Source organism: Heterodontus francisci, chromosome 11 (assembly GCF_036365525.1).
Source record: "Heterodontus francisci isolate sHetFra1 chromosome 11, sHetFra1.hap1, whole genome shotgun sequence".
In the NCBI taxonomy this organism is placed as follows: Eukaryota; Metazoa; Chordata; class Chondrichthyes; order Heterodontiformes; family Heterodontidae; genus Heterodontus; species Heterodontus francisci.
In genome coordinates, this window is record NC_090381.1 from 5,465,725 (window position 1) to 5,486,733 (window position 21,009).

Sequence of the window (21,009 nt, forward strand, 5' to 3'; positions counted from 1 at the left end):
CTGAAACACCTTCCCCACACACTGAAACACTTCCCCACACACTGAAACCCCTTCCCAACACACTGAAACACCATCCCAACACACTGAAATACCTTCCCCACACAATGAAACACCTTCCCCAGACACTGAAGCCCCTTCCGCACACACTGCAACACAATCCCCACACACTGAAATTCTTACCCACACGCTGAAACCCCTTCCCCACAAACTGAAAACCTTCCCCACACACTGATACCCCTTCCCCAAACACTGAAACACCTTCCCCACACACTGAAACACCTTCCCCACACACTGAAACACCTTCCCCACAATCTGAAGCCCCTTCCACACACACTGAAACACCTTCCCCACACACTGAAATCCTTATCCACACACTGAAATCCCTTCCCCACACACTGAAACCCCTTCCCCACACACTAAATCCATTCCCACACACTGAAACACATCCCCACACACTGAAACACATCTCCACACACTGAAACACCTTCCCCACACACTGAAACCCCTTCCCCACACACTGAAACACCTTCCCCAAACACAGGAACCCATCCCCACACACTGAAACAACATCCCCACACACTGAAACCCTTCCCCACACACTGAAACACATCCACACACACTGAAGCACATCCCCACTCACTAAAACACCTTCCCCACACAGTGAGAGCTCTTCCCCACACACTGAAACTCCTTCCCCACACACTGAAACACCTTCCCCACACACTGAAACACCTTCCCCACACACTGAAACCCCTTCCCCACACACTGAAACACCTTCCCCACACACTGAAACCCTTCCCCATACACTGCAACCCCTTCCGCACACTCTGAAACCCCTTCCCCACGCACTGAAAAACCTACACCACACACTGAAACCCCTTCCCCACACACTGAAACACCATCCCTACACACTGAAATACCTTCCCCACACAATGAAACACCTTCCCCACACACTGAAGCCCCTTCCGCATACACTGAAACACCATCCCCACACACTGAAATCCTTACCCACACACTGAATCCCCTTCCCCACACACTGCTAACCTTCCCCACACACTGATACCCCTTCCCCACATACTGAAACACCTTCCCCACACTCTGAAACACCTTCCCCACACACTGAAACCCCTTCCGCACACACTGAAACACCTTCCCCACACACTGCAACACATCCCCACACACTGAAACACCTTCCCCACACACTGAAACCCCTTCCCTACACACTGAAACCCTTCCCCAAACACTGAAACAAATTCACCACACACTGAAACACATTCCCCACACCCTGAAACCCTTCCAAACAAACTGGAACACATTCCCCAAACACTGAAACCCCTTCTCCACACACTGAAACCCCATTACCCACACACTGAAACGACTTCCGCACACAATGAAACCACTTCCGCACACACTGAAACACATTCCCCACACACTGCAACCCCTTCCCCACACACAGAAACCCTTTCCGCACATACTGAAACAACTTCCCCACACACTGAAGCACCTTCCCCACACACTGAAACCCGTTCTGCACACAGTGAAACCATTCCCCACACACTGAAAGACATCCCCACACACTGAAACACATCCCCACACACTGAAACACCATCCCCACACACTGAAACCCCTTCCCCACACTCTGAAACAACTTCCCCACACACTGAAACCCATCCCAACACACTGAAACATCTTCCCCACACACTGAAACCCTTCCCCACACACTGAAACACATCCCCGCACGCTGTAATCCCATCCACTACACTGAAACACTTCCCCACACTCTGAGACCCCTTCCCCACACACTGAAACACCTTCCCCACACACTGAAACACCTTCCCCACAAACTGACACCCCCTCCCCACACACTGAAACCCTTCCCCACACACTGAAACCCCTTCCCCACACACTGAAACACCATCCCCACACAATGAAACACCTTCCCCACACACTGAAACCCCTTTCCCACACACTGAAACACCTTCCCCACACACTGCAACACATCCCCACACACTGAAACACCTTCCCCACACTCTGACACCCCTTCCACACTCACTGAATCCCTACCCCAAACACTGAAACCCATTCACCACACACTGAAACACATTTCCCACACACTGAAATACTTCCAAACACACTGAAACATATTCCCCACACGCTGAAACCCCTTCCTCACAGACTGAAACACCTTCCCCACACACTGAAACGCCTTCCGCACACTCTGAAACCCCTTCTCCACTCACTGAAACCCTTTCCGCACATACTGAAACACCTTCCCCACACACTGAATCCCCTTCCCCACACATTGACACACCTTCCCCACACACTGAAACACATCCCCAAACACTGAAACCCCTTCCTCACACACTGAAATACCTTCACCTCACACTGAAACACCTTGCCCACACACTGAAACCCCTTCCGCACACAGTGAAACCCTTCCCCACACACTGAAATCCCTTCCCCACACACTGAAACACATCCCCACACACTGAAACCCCTTCCCCACACACTGAAACCCCTTCTGCACACACAGAAACACCTTCCCCACACACTGAATCCCCTTCCCCACACACTGAAACCCCTTCTGCACGCACTGAAACACCTTCCGCACACACTGAAACACCTTCCCCACACACTGAAACCCGTTCCCCACACACTGAAACCCCTTCCGCACACACTGAAACACCTTCCCCACAGACTGAAACCATTCCCCACACACTGAAACCCTACCCCAAACACTGAAACCCATTCACCACACACTGAAACACCTTCCCCACACACTGAAACCCCTTCTGCACACACTGAAACACCTTCCCCGCACACTGAAACCCCTTCTCCACACACTGAAACCCTTCCCCACACACTGAAACCCCTTCCCCACACACTGAAACACCTTCCCCGCACACTGAAACACCTTCCCCACACACTGAAACCCCTTCCGCACACACTGAAACACATTCCGCACACATTGCAACACATCCCCACACACTGAAACACCTTCCCCACACACGGAAACCCTACCCCAAACACTGAAACACCTTCCCCACACACTGAAACACCTTCCCCACACACTGAAACCCCTTCTGCACACACTGAAAAACCTTCCCCACACACTGAAACTCCTTCCCCACACACTGAATCCCTTCCCCACACACTGAAACGCATCCCCACACACTGAAACACATCCCCACACACTGAAACACATTTCCCACACCCTGAAACCGCTTCCCCACACACTGAAACACCTTCCCCAAACACTGAAACCCATCCCCACACACTGAAACAACATCCCCACACACTGAAACCCTTCCCCACACACTGAAACACATCCACACACACTGAAGCACATCCCCACTCACTGAAACACTTTCCCCACACAGTGAGACCCCTTCCCCACACACTGAAACTCCTTCCCCACACACTGAAACACCTTCCCCATACACTGAAATCCAATCCAAACACACTGAAGCCCTTCCCCACACTCTGAGACCCCTTCCCCACACACTGAAACACATGCTCCACACACTGAAACACCTTCCCCACACACTGAAACACCTTCCCCTCCCCCTGAAATCCCTTCCCCACACACTGAAACACCATCCCCACACACTGAAACCCTTCCCCACACAATGAAACCCCTTCCCAACACACTGAAACACCATCCCCACACACTGAAATACCTTCCCCACACAATGAAACACCTTCCCCAGACACTGAAGCCCCTTCCGCACACACTGAAACACCATCCCCACACACTGAAATTCTTACCCACACTGAAACCCCTTCCCTACAAACTGAAAACCTTCCCCACACACTGATACCCCTTCCCCAAACACTGAAACACCTTCCCCACACACTGAAACACCTTCCCCACACACTGAAACCCCTTCCGCACACACTAAAACACCTTCCACACACGCTGAAGCCCCTTCCACACACACTGAAACACCTTCCCCACACACTGAAATCCTTATCCACACACTGAAACCCCTTCCCCACACACTGAAACACATCTCCACACACTGAAACACCTTCCCCACACACTGAAACCCCTTCCCCACACACTGAAACACCTTCCCCAAACACAGAAACCCATCCCCACACACTGAAACAACATCCCCACACACTGAAACCCTTCCCCACACACTGAAACACATCCACACACACTGAAGCACATCCCCACTCACTAAAACACCTTCCCCACACAGTGAGAGCCCTTCCCCACACACTGAAACTCCTTCCCCACACTCTGAAACACCTTCCTCACACACTGAAATTCAATCCAAACACACTGAAGCCCTTCCCCACACTCTGAGACCCCTTCCCCACACACTGAAACACCTGCCCCACACACTGAAACACCTTCCCCACACACTGAAACACCTTCCCCACACACTGAAACCCCTTCCCCACACACTGAAACACCTTCCCCACACACTAAAACCCTTCCCCATACACTGAAACCCCTTCCGCACACGCTGAAACCCCTTCCCCACGCACTGAAAAACCTACACCACACTCTGAAACACCTTTACCACACACTGAAACACCATCCCTGCACACTGAAATACCTTCCCAACACAATGAAACACCATCCCCACACACTGAAGCCCCTTCTGCACACACTGAAACACCATCCCCACACACTGAAATCCTTACCCACACACTGAAACCCCTTCCCCACACACTGAAAACCTTCCCCATACACTGATAACCCTTCCCCACACACTGAAACACCTTCCCCACACACTGAAACCCATCCCCACACACTGAAACAACATCCCCACACACTGAAATCCTTATCCACACACTGAAACCCCTTCCCCACTCACTGAAACCCCTTCCTCACACACTAAATCCATTCCCACACACTGAAACACATCCCCACACACTGAAACACATCTCCACACACTGAAACACCTTCCCCACACACTGAAACCCCTTCCCCACACACTGAAACACCTTCCCCAAACACAGAAACCCATCCCCACACACTGAAACAACATCCCCACACACTAAAACCCTTCCCCACACACTGAAACACATCCACACACACTGAAGCACATCCCCACTCACTAAAACACCTTCCCCACACAGTGAGAGACCTTCCCCACACACTGAAACTCCTTCCCCACACTCTGAAACACCTTCCTTACACACTGAAATCCAATCCAAACACACTGAAGCTCTTCCCCACACTCTGAGACCCCTTCCCCAAACACTGAAACACCTGCCCCACCCACTGAAACACCTTCGCCACACACTGAAACACCTTCCCCACACACTGAAACCCCTTCCCCACACACTGAAACACCTTCCCCACACACTGAAACCCTTCCCCATACACTGAAACCCCTTCCGCACACTGTGAAACCCCTTCCCCACGCACTGAAAAACCTACACAACACACTGAAACCCCTTCCCCACACACTGAAACACCATCCCTAAACACTGAAATACCTTCCCCACACAATGAAACACCTCCCCACACACTGATGCCCCTTCCGCACACACTGAAACACCTTCCCCAAACACAGGAACCCATCCCCACACACTGGAACAACATCCCCACACACTGAAACCCTTCCCAACACACTGAAACACATCCACACACACTGAAGCACATCCCCACTCACTGAAACACCTTCCCCACACAGTGAGATCCCTTCCCCACACACTGAAAATCCTTCCCCACACTCTGAAACACCTTCCCCACACACTGAAACCCCTTCCCCACACACTGAAACACCTTCCCCACACACTGAAACACTTCCCCATACACTGAAACCCCTTCCACACACGCTGCAACCCCTTCCCCACGCACTGAAAAACCTACACCACACACTGAAACACCTTCCCCACACACTGAAACACCATCCCTGGACACTGAAATACCTTCCCAACACAATGAAACACCTTCCCCACACACTAAAGCCCCTTCCGCACACACTGAAACACCATCCCCACACACTGAAATCCTTACCCACACACTGAAACCCCTTCCCCACACACTGAAAACCTTCCCCACACACTGATAACCCTTCCCCACACACTGAAACACCTTCCCCACACACTGAAACCCATCCCCACACACTGAAACAACATCCCCACACACTGAAATCCTTATCCACACACTGAAACCCCTTCCCCACTCACTGAAACCCCTTCCCAACACACTAAATCCATTCCCACACACTGAAACACATCCCCACACACTGAAACACATCTCCACACACTGAAACACCTTCCCCACACACTGAAACCCCTTCCCCACACACTGAAACACCTTCCCCAAACAGAGAAACCCATCCCCACACACTGAAACAACATCCCCACACACTAAAACCCTTCCCCACACACTGAAACACATCCACACACACTGAAGCACATCCCCACTCACTAAAACACCTTCCCCACACAGTGAGAGCCCTTCCCCACACACTGAAACTCCTTCCCCTCACTCTGAAACACCTTCCCCACACACTGAAATCCAATCCAAACACACTGAAGCTCTTCCCCACACTCTGAGACCCCTTCCCCAAACACTGAAACACCTGCCCCACCCACTGAAACACCTTCGCCACACACTGAAACACCTTCCCCACACACTGAAACCCCTTCCCCACACACTGAAACACCTTCCCCACACACTGAAACCCTTCCCCATACACTGAAACCCCTTCCGCACACCGTGAAACCCCTTCCCCACGCACTGAAAAACCTACACCACACACTGAAACCCCTTCCCCACACACTGAAACACCATCCCTAAACACTGAAATACCTTCTCCACACAATGAAACACCTTCCCCACACACTGATGCCCCTTCCGCACACACTGAAACACCTTCCCCAAACACAGGAACCCATCCCCACACACTGGAACAACATCCCCACACACTGAAACCCTTCCCAACTCACTGAAACACATCCACACTCACTGAAGCACATCCCCACTCACTGAAACACCTTCCCCACACAGTGAGATCCCTTCCCCACACACTGAAAATCCTTCCCCACACTCTGAAACACCTTCCCCACACACTGAAACCCCTTCCCCACACACTGAAACACCTTCCCCACACACTGAAACCCTTCCCCATACACTGAAACCCCTTCCGCACACGCTGCAACCCCTTCCCCACGCACTGAAAAACCTACACCACACACTGAAACACCTTCCCCACACACTGAAACACCATCCCTGGACACTGAAATACCTTCCCGACACAATGAAACACCTTCCCCACACACTAAAGCCCCTTCCGCACACACTGAAACACCATCCCCACACACTGAAATCCTTACCCACACACTGAAACCCCTTCCCCACACACTGAAAACCTTCCCCACACACTGATAACCCTTCCCCACACACTGAAACACCTTCCCCACACACTGAAACCCATCACCACACACTGAAACAACATCCCCACGCACTGAAACCCTTCCCCACACACTGAAACACATCCACACACACTGAAGCACATCCCCACTCACTGAAACACTTTCCCTACACAGTGAGACCCCTTCCCCACACACTGAAACTCCTTCCCCACACACTAAGCAGCTTCCCCATACACTGAAATCCAATCCAAACACACTGAAGCCCTTCCCCACACTCTGAGACCCCTTCCCCACACACTGAAACACATGCCCCACACACTGAAACACCTTCCCCACACACTGAAACACCTTCCCCACACCCTGAAATCCCTTCCCCACACACTGAAACACCTTCCCCACACACTGAAACACATCCCCACACACTGAAACCCCTTCCCAACACACTGAAACAACATCCCCACACACTGAAATACCTTCCCCACACAATGAAACACCTTCCCCAGACACTGAAGCCCCTTCCGCACACACTGAAACACTATCCCCACACACTGATATTCTTACCCACACACTGAAACCCCTTCCCCACAAACTGAAAACCTTCCCCACACACTGATACCCCTTCCCCAAACACTGAAACACCTTCCCCACAAACTGAAACACCTTCCACACACACTGAAACCCCTTCCGCACACACTGAAACACCTTCCCCACACACTGAAGCCCCTTCCACACACACTGAAACACCTTCCCCACACACTGAAATCCTTATCCACACACTGAAACACCTTCCCCAAACACAGAAACCCATCCCCACACACTGAAACAACATCCCCACACATTGAAACCCTTCCCCACACACTGAAACACATCCACACACACTGAAGCACATCCCCACTCACTAAAACACCTTCCCCACACAGTGAGAGCCCTTCCCCACACACTGAAACTCCTTCCCCACACTCTGAAAGACCTTCCCCACACACTGAAATCCAATCCAAACACACTGAAGCCCTTCCCCACACTCTGAGACCCCTTCCCCAAACACTGAAACACCTGCCCCATTCACTGAAACACCTTTCGTCACACACTGAAACACCTTCCCCACACACTGAAACCCCTTCCCCACACACTGAAACACCTTCCCCACACACTGAAACCCTTCCCCATACACTGAAACCCCTTCCGCACACGCTGAAACCCCTTCCCCACGCACTGAAAAACCTACACCACACACTGAAACCCCTTCCCCACACACTGAAACACCACCCCTAAACACTGAAATACCTTCCCCACACAATGAAACACCTTCCCCTCACACTGAAGCCCCTTCCGCACACACGGAAACACCTTCCCCAAACACAGAAACCCATCCCCACACACTGAAACAACATCCCCACACACTGAAACCCTTCCCCACACACTGAAACACATCCACACACACTGAAGCACATCCCCACTCACCGAAACAACTTCCCCACACAGTGAGAGCCCTTCCCCACACACTGAAACTCCTTCCCCACACTCTTAAACACCTTCCCCACACAGTGAAATCCAATCCAAACACACTGAAGCCCTTCCCCACACTCTGAGACCCCTTCCCCACACACTGAAACACCTGCCCCACACACTGAAACACCTTCCCCACACACTGAAACCCCTTCCCCACGCACTGAAACACTTTCCCCACACACTGAGACCCCTTCCCCACACACTGAAACTCATTCCCCACACCCTGAAACATCTTCCCCACACACTGTAATCCCATCCACCACACTGAAACCCTTCCACACACTCTGAGACCTCTTTCCCACACACTGAAACACCTTCCCCACACAATGAAACACCTTCCCCACACACTGAAACACCTTCCCCACACACAGGAACCCTTCCCCACACCCTGAAACCCCTTCCCCAAACACTGAAACCCCTTCTCCACACACTGAAACCCCATTACCCACTCACTGAAACGACATCCGCACACACTGAAACCCCTTCCGCACACTCTGAAACACCTTCCCCACACACTGAAACCCCTTCATCACACACTGAAACCCTTTCTGCACATACTGAAACATCTTCCCCACCCACTGAAACCCCATCCCCACCCACTGAAACCCGTTCTGCACACAGTGAAACCCTTCCCCACACACTGAAACACATCCCCACACACTGAAACACATCCCCACACACTGAAACACCTTCCCCACCCACTGAAATCCATTTCCCACACACTGAAACAACATGCCCACACTCTGAAACCCATCCCCACACACTGAAACACATTCCCCACACACTGAACCCCTTCCCCACACACTGAAACACATCCCCACACACTGATGCACTTCCCCACGCACTGAAACACTTTCCCCACCCACTGAGACCCCTTCCCCACACACTGAAACTCATTCCCCACACCCTGAAACATCTTCCCCACACACCGTAATCCCATTCACCACACTGAAACCCTTCCACACACTCTGAGACCTCTTTCCCACACACTGAAACACCTTCCCCACACAATGAAACACCTTCCCCACACACTGAAACCCCTTCCCCACACACAGGAACCCTTCCCCACACACTGAAACCCCTTCCCCAAACACTGAAACCCCTTCTGCACACACTGAAACCCCATTACCCACTCACTGAAACGACATCCGCACACACTGAAACCCCTTCCGCACACTCTGAAACACCTTCCCCACACACTGAAACCCCTTCATCACACACTGAAACCCTTTCTGCACATACTGAAACATCATCCCCACCCACTGAAACCCCATCCCCACCCACTGAAACCCGTTCTGCACACAGTGAAACCCTTCCCCACACACTGAAACACATCACCACACACTGAAACACATCCACACACACTGAAACACCTTCCCCACCCACTGAAATCCCTTTCCCACACACTGAAAACCTTCCCCACACACTGATAACCCTTCCCCACACACTGAAACACCTTCCCCACACACTGAAACCCATCCCCACACACTGAAACAACATCCCCACACACTGAAATCCTTATCCACACACTGAAACCCCTTCCCCACACACTGAAACCCCTTCCCCACACACTAAATCCATTCCCACACACTGAAACACATCCCCACACACTGAAACACATCTCCACACACTGAAACACCTTCCCCACACACTGAAACCCCTTCCCCACACACTGAAACACCTTCCACAAACACAGAAACCCATCCCCACACACTGAAACAACATCCCCACACACTAAAACCCTTCCCCACACACTGAAACACATCCACACACACTGAAGCACATCCCCACTCACTAAAACACCTTCCCCACACAGTGAGAGCCCTTCCCCACACACTGAAACTCCTTCCCCACACTCTGAAACACCTTCCCCACACACTGAAATCCAATCCAAACACACTGAAGCTCTTCCCCACACTCTGAGACCCCTTCCCCAAACACTGAAACACCTGCCCCACACACTGAAACACCTTTCGTCACACACTGAAACACCTTCCCCACACACTGAAACCCCTTCCCCACACACTGAAACACCTTCCCTACACACTGAAACCCTTCCCCATACACTGAAACACCGTCCGCACACTGTGAAACCCCTTCCCCACGCACTGAAAAACCTACACCACACACTGAAACCCCTTCCCCACACACTGAAACACCATCCCAAAACACTGAAATACCTTCCCCACACAATGAAACACCTTCCCCACACACTGATGCCCCTTCCGCACACACTGAAACACCTTCCCCAAACACAGGAACCCATCCCCACACACTGAAACAACATCCCCACACACTGAAACCCTTCCCAACACACTGAAACACATCCACACACACTGAAGCACATCCCCACTCACTGAAACACCTTCCCCACACAGTGAGATCCCTTCCCCACACACTGAAAATCCTTCCCCACACTCTGAAACACCTTCCCCACACACTGAAACCCCTTCCCCACACACTGAAACACCTTCCCCACACACTGAAACCCTTCCCCATACACTGAAACCCCTTCCGCACACGCTGAAACCCCTTCCCCACGCACTGAAAAACCTACACCACACACTGAAACACCTTCCCCACACACTGAAACACCATCCCTGGACACTGAAATACCTTCCCAACACAATGAAACACCTTCCCCACACACTGAAGCCCCTTCCGCACACACTGAAACACCATCCCCACACACTGAAATCCTTACCCACACATTGAAACCCCTCCCGCACACACTGAAAACCTTCCCCACACTCTGATAACCCTTCCCCACACACTGAAACACCTTCCCCACACACTGAAACCCATCACCACACACTGAAACAACATCCCCACACACTGAAACCCTTCCCCACACACTGAAACACATCCACACACACTGAAGCACATCCCCACTCACTGAAACACTTTCCCCACACAGTGAGACCCCATCCCCACACACTGAAACTCCTTCCCCACACACTAAACAGCTTCCCCATACACTGAAATCCAATCCAAACACACTGAAGCCCTTCCCCACACTCTGAAACACATGCCCCACACACTGAAACACCTTCCCCACACACTGAAACACCTTCCCCACACCCTGAAATCCCTTCCCCACACACTGAAACACCTTCCCCACACACTGAAACCCTTCCCCACACACTGAAACCCCTTCCCAACACACTGAAACACCATCCCCACACACTGAAACACCATCCCTGGACACTGAAATACCTTCCCAACACAATGAAACACCTTCCCCAGACACTGAAGCCCCTTCCGCACACACTGAAACACCATTCCCGCACACTGAAATCCTTGCCCACACACTGAAACCCCTTCCCCACACACTGAAAACCTTCCCCACACACTGATAACCCTTCCCCACACACTGAAACACCTTCCCCACACACTGAAACCCATCACCACACACTGAAACAACATCCCCACACACTGAAACCCTTCCCCACACACTGAAACACATCCACACACACTGAAGCACATCCCCACTCACTGAAACACTTTCCCCACACAGTGAGACCCCATCCCCACACACTGAAACTCCTTCCCCACACACTAAACAGCTTCCCCATACACTGAAATCCAATCCAACCACACTGAATTCCTTCCCCACACTCTGAGACCCCTTCCCCACACACTGAAACACATGCCCCACACACTGAAACACCTTCCCCACACACTGAAACACCTTCCCCACTCCCTGAAATCCCTTCCCCACACACTGAAACACCTTCCCCACACACTGAAACCCTTCCCCACACACTGAAACCCCTTCCCAACACACTGAAACACCATCCCCACACACTGAAATACCTTCCCCACACAATGAAACACCTTCCCCAGACACTGAAGCCCCTTCCGCACAAACTGAAACACCATCCCCACACACTGAAATTCTTACCCACACACTGAAACCCCTTCCCCACAAACTGAAAACCTTCCCCACACACTGATACCCCTTCCCCAAACACTGAAACACCTTCCCCACACACTGAAACACCTTCCACACACACTGAAACCCCTTCCGCACACACTGAAACACCTTCCCCACACACTGAAGCCCCTTCCACACACACTGAAACACCTTCCCCACACACTGAAATCCTTATCCACACACTGAAACCCCTTCCCCACACACTGAAACCCCTTCCCCACACACTAAATCCATTCCCACACACTGAAACACATCCCCACAGACTGAAACACATCTCCACACACTGAAACACCTTCCCCACACACTGTAACCCCTTCCCCACACACTGAAACACCTTCCCCAAACACAGAAACCCATCCCCACACACTGAAACAACATCCCCACACACTGAAACCCTTCCCCACACACTGAAACACATCCACACACACTGAAGCACATCCCCACTCACTAAAACACCTTCCCCACACAGTGAGAGCCCTTCCCCACACACTGAAACTCCTTCCCCACACACTGAAACACCTGCCCCATTCACTGAAACACCTTTCGTCACACACTGAAACACCTTCCCCACACACTGAAACCCCTTCCCCACACACTGAAACACCTTCCCCACACACTGAAACCCTTCCCCATATACTGAAACCCCTTCCGCACACTGTGAAACCCCTTCCCCACGCACTGAAAAACCTACACCACACAGTGAAACCCCTTCCCCACACACTGAAACACCACCCCTAAACACTGAAATACCTTCCCCACACAATGAAACACCGTCCCCACACACTGAAGCACATCCCCACTCACTGAAACAACTTCCCCACACAGTGAGAGCCCTTCCCCACACACTGAAACTCCTTCCCCACACTCTGAAACACCTTCCCCACACAGTGAAATACAATCCAAACACACTGAAGCCCTTCCCCACACTCTGAGACCCCTTCCCCACACACTGAAACACCTGACCCACACACTGAAACACCTTCCCCACACACTGAAACACCTTCCCCACACACTGAAACCCCTTCCCCACGCACTGAAACACTTTCCCCACACACTGAGACCCCTTCCCCACACACTGAAACTCATTCCCCACACCCTGAAACATCTTCCCCACACACTGTAATCCCATCCACGGCACTGAAAAACCTTCCACACACTCTGAGACCTCTTTCCCACACACTGAAACACCTTCCCCACACAATGAAACACCTTCCCCACACACTGAAACACCTTCCCCACACACAGGAACCCTTCCCCACACACTGAAACCCCTTCCCCAAACACTGAACCCCCTTCTCCACACACTGAAACCCCATTACCCACTCACTGAAACGACATCCGCACACACTGAAACCCTTTCCGCACACTCTGAAACACCTTCCCCACACATTGAAACCCCTTCATCACACACTGAAACCCTTTCTGCACATACTGAAACATCTTCCCCACCCACTGAAACCCCATCCCCACCCACAGAAACCCGTTCTGCACACAGTGAAACCCTTCCCCACACACTGAAACACATCCCCACACACTGAAACACATCCCCACACACTGAAACACCTTCCCCACCCACTGAAATCCCTTTCCCACACACTGAAACAACATGCCCACACTCTGAAACCCATCCCCACACACTGAAACACATTCCCCACACACTGAAACCCTTCCCCACACACTGAAACACATCCCCACACACTGAAGCACTTCCCCACGCACTGAAACACTTTCCCCACCCACTGAGACCCCTTCCCCACACACTGAAACTCATTCCCCACACCCTGAAACATCTTCCCCACACACTGTAATCCCATCCACCACACTGAAACCCTTCCACACACTCTGAGACCTCTTTCCCACACACTGAAACACCTTCCCCACACAATGAAACACCTTCCCCACACACTGAAACACCTTCCCCACACACAGGAACCCTTCCCCACACACTGAAACACCTTCCCCAAACACTGAAACCCCTTCTCCACACACTGAAACCCCATTACCCACTCACTGAAACGACATCCGCACACACTGAAACCCCTTCCCCACACACTGAAACACCTTCCCCACACACTGAAACCCATCACCACACACTGAAACAACATCCCCACACACTGAAACCCTTCCCCACACACTGAAACAAATCCACACACACTGAAGCACATCCCCACTCACTGAAGCACTTTCCCCACACAGTGAGACCCCTTCCCCACACACTGAAACTCCTTCCCCACACACTAAACAGCTTCCCCATACACTGAAATCCAATCCAAACACACTGAAGCCCTTCCCCACACTCTGAGACCCCTTCCCCACACTCTGAAACCCCTTCCCCACACACTGAAACACCTTCGCCACACACTGAAACACCTTCCCCACACCCTGAAATCCCTTCCCCACACACTGAAACACCTTCCCCACACACTGAAACCCTTCCCCACACACTGAAACCCCTTCCCAACACACTGAAACACCATCCCCACACACTGAAATACCTTCCCCACACAATGAAACACCTTCCCCAGACACTGAAGCCCCTTCCGCACACACTGAAACACCATCCCCACACACTGATATTCTTACCCACACACTGAAACCCCTTCCCCACAAACTGAAAACCTTCCCCACACACTGATACCCCTTCCCCAAACACTGAAACACCTTCCCCACACACTGAAACACCTTCCACACACACTGAAACCCCTTCCGCACACACTGAAACACCTTCCCCACACACTGAAGCCCCTTCCACACACACTGAAACACCTTCCCCACACACTGAAATCCTTATCCACACACTGAAACCCCTTCCCCACACACTGAAACCCCTTCCCCACACACTAAATCCATTCCCACACACTGAAACACATCCCCACACACTGAAACACATCTCCACACACTGAAACACCTTCCCCACACACTGAAACCCCTTCCCCACACACTGAAACACCTTCCCCAAACACAGAAACCCATCCCCACACACTGAAACAACATCCCCACACACGGAAACCCTTCCCCACACACTGAAACACATCCACACACACTGAAGCACATCCCCACTCACTAAAACACCTTCCCCACACAGTGAGAGCCCTTCCCCACACACTGAAACTCCTTCCCCACACTCTGAAAGACCTTCCCCACACACTGAAATCCAATCCAAACACACTGAAGCCCTTCCCCACACTCTGAGACCCCTTCCCCAAACACTGAAACACCTGCCCCATTCACTGAAACACCTTTCGTCACACACTGAAACACCTTCCCCACACACTGAAATCCCTTCCCCACACACTGAAACACATCCCCACACACTGAAGCACTTCCCCACGCACTGAAACACTTTCCCCACCCACTGAGACCCCTTCCCCACACACTGAAACTCATTCCCCACACCCTGAAACATCTTCCCCACACACTGTAATCCCATCCACCACACTGAAACCCTTCCACACACTCTGAGACCTCTTTCCCACACACCGAAACACCTTCCCCACACAATGAAACACCTTCCCCACACACTGAAACACCTTCCCCACACACAGGAACCCTTCCCCACACACTGAAACACCTTCCCCAAACACTGAAACCCCTTCTCCACACACTGAAACCCCATTACCCACTCACTGAAACGACATCCGCACACACTGAAACCCCTTCCCCACACACTGAAACACCTTCCCCACACACTGAAACCCATCACCACACACTGAAACAACATCCCCACACACTGAAACCCTTCCCCACACACTGAAACAAATCCACACACACTGAAGCACATCCCCACTCACTGAAACACTTTCCCCACACAGTGAGACCCCTTCCCCACACACTGAAACTCCTTCCCCACACACTAAACAGCTTCCCCATACACTGAAATCCAATCCAAACACACTGAAGCCCTTCCCCACACTCTGAGACCCCTTCCCCACACTCTGAAACCCCTTCCCCACACACTGAAACACCTTCGCCACACACTGAAACACCTTCCCCACACCCTGAAATCCCTTCCCCACACACTGAAACACCTTCCCCACACACTGAAACCCTTCCCCACACACTGAAACCCCTTCCCAACACACTGAAACACCATCCCCACACACTGAAATACCTTCCCCACACAATGAAACACCTTCCCCAGACACTGAAGCCCCTTCCGCACACACTGAAACACCATCCCCACACACTGATATTCTTACCCACACACTGAAACCCCTTCCCCACAAACTGAAAACCTTCCCCACACACTGATACCCCTTCCCCAAACACTGAAACACCTTCCCCACACACTGAAACACCTTCCACACACACTGAAACCCCTTCCGCACACACTGAAACACCTTCCCCACACACTGAAGCCCCTTCCACACACACTGAAACACCTTCCCCACACACTGAAATCCTTATCCACACACTGAAACCCCTTCCCCACACACTGAAACCCCTTCCCCACACACTAAATCCATTCCCACACACTGAAACACATCCCCACACACTGAAACACATCTCCACACACTGAAACACCTTCCCCACACACTGAAACCCCTTCCCCACACACTGAAACACCTTCCCCAAACACAGAAACCCATCCCCACACACTGAAACAACATCCCCACACACTGAAACCCTTCCCCACACACTGAAACACATCCACACACACTGAAGCACATCCCCACTCACTAAAACACCTTCCCCACACAGTGAGAGCCCTTCCCCACACACTGAAACTCCTTCCCCACACTCTGAAAGACCTTCCCCACACACTGAAATCCAATCCAAACACACTGAAGCCCTTCCCCACACTCTGAGACCCCTTCCCCAAACACTGAAACACCTGCCCCATTCACTGAAACACCTTTCGTCACACACTGAAACACCTTCCCCACACACTGAAATCCCTTCCCCACACACTGAGACACCTTCCCCACACACTGAAACCCTTCCCCATACACTGAAACCCCTTCCGCACACTGTGAAACCCCTTCCCCACGCACTGAAAAACCTACACCACACACAGAAACCCCTTCCCCACACACTGAAACACCACCCCTAAACACTGAAATACCTTCCCCACACAATGAAACACCGTCCCCACAAACTGAAGCCCCTTCCGCACACACTGAAACACCTTCCCCAAACACAGAAACCCATCCCCACACACTGAAACAACATCCCCACACACTGAAACCCTTCCCCACACACTGAAACACATCCACACACACTGAAGCACATCCCCACTCACTGAAACAACTTCCCCACACAGTGAGAGCCCTTCCCCACACACAGAAACTCATTCCCCACACCCTGAAACATCTTCCCCACACACTGTAATCCCATCCAAACACACTGAAGCCCTTCCCCACACTCTGAGACCCCTTCCCCACACACTGAAACACCTTCCCCACACACTGACACCCATTCGCCACACACTGAAACCCATCCCAAAACACTGAAACACATACATCACACACTGAAACACATTCCCCACACAATGAAACGCTTCCAAACACACTGGAACAAATTCCCCACACACTGAAAACCCTTCCCCACACACTGAAACACCTTCCCCACACACTGAAACACCTTCCCCACACACTGAAACCCTTCCCACACTCTGAAACCCCATCCCCACTCACTGAAACCCTTCCCCACCCACTGAAACCCCTTCCGCACACACTGAAACACATACAGCAGACACTGAAACCCCTTCCCCACACACTGAAACACCATCCCCACACACTGAAATACCTTCCCCACACAATGAATCATCTTCCCCACACACTGAAGCCCCTTCCACACACACTGAAACACCTTCCCCACACACTGAAAACCTTACCCACACACTGATACCCCTTCCCCACTCACTGAAACACCTTCCCCACACACTGAAATACCTTCCCCACACACTGAAACCCCTTCCGCACACACTGAAACACCTTCCCCACACACTGCAACACATCCCCACACACTGAAACACCTTCCCCACACACTGACAGCCCTTCGCAACACACTGAAACCCATCCCCAAACACTGAAACACATTCATCACACACTGAAACACATTCCCCACACACTGAAACGCTTGCAAACACACTTGAACAAATTCCCCACACACTGAAAACCCTTCCGCACACACTGAAACACCTTCCCCACACACTGAAACGACTTCCGCACACACTGAAACCCCTTCCGCACACACTGAAAACCCTTCCCCACACAGTGAAACACCTTCGACAGACACTGAAACCCTTCCCCACACACTGACACCCCTTCCGCACACACTGAAAAACCTTCGCCACACACTGAAACACCTTCCCCACACACTGAAACCCCTTCTGCACACACTGAAACACCTTCCCCACACACTGAAACTCCTTCCCCACACACTGAATCCCTTCCCCACACACTGAAAGACATCCCCACACACTGAAACACATCCCCACACACTGAAACACCTTCCCCACACCCTGAAACCCCTTCCCCACACACTGAAACACCTTCCCCAAAACACTGAAACCCCTCCCCACACACTGAAACAACATCCCCACACACTGAAACCCTTCCCCACACACTGAAACACATCCACACACACTGAAGCACATCCCCACTCACTGAAACACTTTCCCCACACAGTGAGACCCCTTCCCCACACACTGAAACTCCTTCCCCACACACTGAAACACCTTCCCCACACACTGAAACACCTTCGCCACACCCTGAAATCCCTTCCCCACACACTGAATTACCTTCCCCACAAACTGAAACCCTTCCCCACACTCTGAAACACCTTCCCCACACCTTGAAACACATCCCCACACACTGAAACACCTTCCCCACACATTGAAACCCCTTCCGCACACGCTGAAACACTTGCCCCACACACTGAAACACCTTCCCCACACACTGAAACACCTTCCCCACACCCTGAAATCCCTTCCCCACACACTGAAATACCTTCCCCACACACTGAAACCCTTCCCCACACACTGAAACCCCTTCCCAACACACTGAAACACCATCCCCACACACTGAAATACTTTCCCCACACAATGAAACACCTTCCCCAGACACTGAAGCCCCTTCCGCACACACTGAAACACAATCCCCACACACTGAAATTCTTACCCACACACTGAAACCGCTTCCCCACAAACTGAAAACCTTCCCCACACACTGATACCCCTTCCCCAAACACTGAAACACCTTCCCCACACACTGAAACACCTTCCCCACACACTGAAACACCTTCCCCACACACTGAGACACCTTCCCCACACACTGAAGCCCCTTCCACACACACTGAAACACCTTCCCCACACACTGAAATCCTTATCCACACACTGAAATCCCTTCCCCACACACTGAAACCCCTTCCCCTCACACTAAATCCATTCCCACACACTGAAACACATCCCCACACACTGAAACACATCTCCACACACTGAAACACCTTCCCCACACACTGAAACCCCTTCCCCACACACTGAAACACCTTCCCCACACTCTGAGACCTCTTTCCCCCACACACTGAAACCCCTTCCCCACACACTGAAACACCTTACCCGCACACTGAAACAACTTCCCCACACACTGAAACCCCTTCCGCTCACACTGAAACACATTCCACACACACTGCAACACATCCCCATACACTGAAACACCTTCCCCACACACTGAAACCCTACCCCAAACACTGAAGCACCTTCCCCACACACTGAAACACCTTCCCCACACACTGAAACCCCTTCTGCACACACTGAAACACCTTCCCCACACACTGAAACACCTTCCCCACACACTGAATCCCTTCCCCACACACTGAAACACATCCCCACACACTGAAACACATCCCCACACACTGAAACACCTTCCCCACACCCTGAAACCCATTCCCCACACACTGAAACACCTTCCCCAAACACTGAAACCCCTCCCCACACACTGAAACAACATCCCCACACACTGAAACCCTTCCCCACACACTGAGACACATCCACACACACTGAAGCACATCCCCACTCACTGAAACATTTTCCCCACACAGTGAGACCCCTTCCCCACACACTGAAACTCCTTCCCCACACACTGAAACACCTTCCCCATACACTGAAATCCAATCCAAACACACTGAAGCCCTTCCCCACACTCTGAGACCCCTTCCCCACACACTGAAACACATGCCCCACACACTGAAACACCTTCCCCACACACTGAAAC